This window comes from Phoca vitulina, unplaced genomic scaffold, assembly GCF_004348235.1.
Source record: "Phoca vitulina isolate PV1807 unplaced genomic scaffold, GSC_HSeal_1.0 scaffold34, whole genome shotgun sequence".
Lineage (NCBI taxonomy): Eukaryota > Metazoa > Chordata > Mammalia > Carnivora > Phocidae > Phoca > Phoca vitulina.
The window spans coordinates 15870625-15875013 of NW_022589737.1; positions in this window are offsets into that span (position 1 = coordinate 15870625).

The window sequence follows — 4389 nt, forward strand, 5'->3', positions numbered from 1 at the left end:
CTAAAACTAATGATGTAATGTATGGGGATTAACATAACAATAAAAAATTAAAAAAAAAAAAAGAAGAAGAAGAAGAACCTTCCCCAGAACATTTTAGTTTGCCATTTACATTCAGAAAATCAACTTTATCCACCAAATTAAAGTAATATTTTTTGAATTTTATTAAATAGTTGTATTTTATTTAATTTGTTATAGCTTTGGTTTTCAAAGTCAAATATGAGCCATGGGTATAAAAAGTTCACAGCTAGTTTATTCTTGCATAATTAAGTAAGAGCAAAATAAATACTATTTAAGTCAACACTGAGGCTACTCAAAAATTTACCTCTTGTGTAAGGAAGATCTGTCCATTACATAAGCGTAAGAACCACTGAGCTAACATTCAAAGGATATTAATAGCTGAGAGCAACCTTTGAATTGTGCATGATTAGCATTCTATAAATATTGGTTCCCGGCAATTGTGTGTTACTTTGAATTTTTCTTCAAGGCTCTATATATTCACATTCTAAGTTTATTCAGTTTGAGTTTGTTGAGTGTATCTTCAATTTTGTACTCAAGCTTATGTACTCAGGTTCACCTTTAGAAATGATGATATTCATAGTCTGTTTAGAAAAAAGGGTCATTTCATACACCATAGAAAGTTTTAAAACATATTCTGAACAACAGAGTGCCTGTAATCTCTTCCTCTCGGGGAGGGTGGGGTGTAGCGAGGGATGGAGAAGATACCAGGGTCCTTAATGGACATGTGTACTTTCTAACTCCTTCTCCTTGGACCTGATACTGTTACATGTTCAGCCTCAGAGTATTCAAACACTCTGCTTTACTTCGTGCATTCTCTGGGCTAATATTTGTGACATTTTGTTAACTTCACTATCAAGCATGTACAACTGAGGATAGAAATGAGGCCTCAAAGAAGGCTTAATAATTTGCCACATAAATTCAAAGGTTACTCTTAAGTTTTTTGGACATCTTCGCTCATAAAACAAGTCATACTTTATGGGTTTGATTACTGGGACTATCTCTGTGCAATTCTCTAAGGCAAGCAAGGAAGCTTAAAGCTTTTATATTATATTCCCACTTTTGGACTCTAAAGGATAAAATCGAACTCACAGGAGAGCAGAATATGAGATTCTATAAACCAAGTTCAAAGAATTAGGATGGAATCTTCACTGAAAAAAAAATTCTATATTTTGTAAAAATGATCTGGCTCTGAAAATAACATAATGTGTCACATACACACACACACACACACACACACACACACGAACGCGTGCCTATAGAGATACAGGCACATCTTATATGAGAAAACAAAATAATACAGACACGTATATATTACATAAATGTATGTGTGTCTGTTTAAATCTTCCTTGGTTTTCTGAGCAATCATTAGACTGTTACATTAATTGCAAGTTGTATAGTGAACTTTGCCATTCATTAGTTTTATTTTTCATCTTGGGTTCAATTAAATAAAATCCTAAATATTTGTGGGTAACCTCACATGGGTTTTAATTATGATTTAACGTAAAGATCCCAAATACCTCTGCCTCTCTGCTTTTATGGTAATTAAATCTTGATAAAGGTTTTATTGCAGAATGAAATTCTTTGAATATGTAATCACTGACCTACAGAGTACTAACAGGGTATTTTCTTAAAGATATTTCACAAACTGAACTGTGGAAATAGCTTGTGCCATTGCTATGTCATCTTCTAGATAGACTATCTGTACTGAAAATTCAAGATTAAATTATTCTAATTACTGTGAAATACTTCCAAGTCATAAAAACCTGTTTTTTGTATAGTTTTGAAGACTCATTGCAGACCCCTCCTCCTTACAACCACTAGTCCCCAATCTCACCATTCTGTGGGTTTGTGCATTTTGAACTGTTACTGGCTTACAAGGAAAAACGCTGTGAAAAAAGCTCTCATGGCTTCAAGGTTGGTGGCCGGTAAGTGCAGATGTTCTCATATAAAATGCTTCTAGAGCCAATATTTTTAAAGATGCTAATATAAACTTATCTGAAGTAGTGCTTGTCAATTTAGAGGTAAGATGTTTTCAAGTCACCCTGCTAAACAACCTGGAAAAAAATATTTGCAAATTTAATGTGACCCTCACACTTTCCTTCATCCCTGCCTAGTCAAACCTACACACTTAAGTCTTCAAATAATGTTCACCCTTTGTTTTCTGAGCTAAGAGAATTTAGCTATCCCCCTTCATAAATTTTAAAAATAGGTTTACTGAACCCTACCTAACCTCAAAGTCTGGTGGTTTTACAGAATCAAGGCACACCTAAAGAAAGGAAAAAAAAAATGTATGCATTTTATAAAATCTTCTTCCTGATCTCTGTGGGAAACCTCCTGAATTTTAGCCTACTTTCTTATGGATTAAAAACAAATACGTGAGGCAATATGTGTTTGCCTGTATTCCTAGGGAGTCTGAATTGGCAACAGAACACAAGGCAAGAATCCAGAAGTGCCAGACTCTAATATCAACTCTGGGAGAAACTAATCTAAAATTCTCACATTTGGGACGCCTGGGTGGTTCAGTCGGTTAAGCGTCTGCCTTCGGCTCAGGTCATGATCCCGGGGTCCTGGGATCGAGTCCCACATCGGGCTCCTTGCTGAGCAAGGAGCCTGCTTCTCCCTCTGCCTGCCTCTCTCTCTGATAAATAAATAAAATCTTTAAAAAAAAGAAAATAAAATAAAATTCTCACATTTTTCATGTTTATAATTGGAATGGGGTTATTGGGAGGCAGTCAACAAAAACCATAATAAGTAATTCTCTAAGTATAATATGCAAATAATAAGGCAAAAAGCCTAAAACTGATTTTTATTTCATTTCCTTCAAATTTTAAGATTTTCTTGTTACAGTTTTCTCTTGAATTCTCAAATTGTTTTTCCAGAGGAGATGTAAGGTTAATTGTTAAATATTGCATGAAGACTGAGATGAAGGAAAGGGGCCCAAGGTGCAAACTGCACATGGCACAAATCACCTCGTTGGGCTTTGCAAGGTAGTTAAACAGCATAACCTCAGACCACATTACATATTAAAGGAAAAAAGACATCCTAGGCGAGAGGGAGTTTTCTGAAATAAAACCATACATACGTATGGTAGGGCTGGCAGCAGCAGTCTCCTTTCAAATAAGAGAGGGACCGGAAGAAATGACCAAGCACTGGATATTTGCTAAGTGCCCCCCCACACGGATGTTCCACGCTCCTTACCACACCAGCCTGTAAGCGGAAGTCTGAGCACTTATCACAGGAGTCTAGCTTCTCCACTGAATTATAAGTTCATGGAGCTTAAGATCAAATACGATTTACGACCTGCTTGTGACAAAACATTACCTACCAGTGACCAGCACAAAGCAGGCAATCAATACGTACTCGTTGACTGGGTGAACAAGGCCACGTGTTAACAGTTAAGATTCCCATTTGATGAATAAGGAGATGAAAGCTTGGAGAGATTAAGTGACGGGTGCAGGTCACGGAGACCACATAGGTTAGTAAGTAGCTGAAGAGGGATACAAACCCAAGCTTGTCTGACTTCAGAGAACCACACTTTCTACTCCAGCAAGCTGCTCCATGGAAGCCAAAGTGGGACCAAACCTCAGAAAAAGGTCTCAGATTTGTTTGTCGAAGGATGGCAGTGGGAGAGGAAACTTCCAGACATCCCTGCCTACAACCAAAAGATCCCAGAGTAGCATAAATGGATAATTGTATTTCTGGACAAAATCAGAGCATTGGGGTGGGGAAAGTCTTGCATTTGTCTCCTCGCAGCTTCTTCAGTAATGGCTTTTCCTCTCCAATAGATTGTGTTTGTTTTTCTCTTCGCTTCTCACCACAGCTTCTTTCCCGATGTGGTTCAAAATTCTGGGGAGACAACTCTATACAAGGTCAGGAGAAGCAGCCAAGGGGTCATAGCTGATTGCACAGGCTCTGGAGTCCAGCTGCCAGAGTTCCATCCCAGCTCAGCCCCATCCTAACCAGGTGACATTGGGCAAATTATTCAACTTCTCACTGTCCCAGTTGCTTCATCTGAGAAATGAGGCTGTTAACAATAAAATCGACCTATTGTTCTAAGAACTAAATGAGTTAATACATGGCAACTGCTTAGCACACTATCTAGCATATGGCGGGAACTTAATGGAGAGGAGCCATTATTATGCCATTGGCCCTAAAATGCAGGTCCAGAGCCGGCTGCATGCATATTACAGCCCATTAATCCCCAAACACATCTGCCATACTCCAGATTAGGCTTGCTACAATACAAGACTCTTCTACCAAAGGCAGAAGTGTTGCTGAAAGTAAATGAAAAAAAAAAAAAAAATGATTGTTTTTTTCTAATATCTCCTGACCTAAATAGCCAATGGCTTGGGACCCAGGCAGCTGCCACTG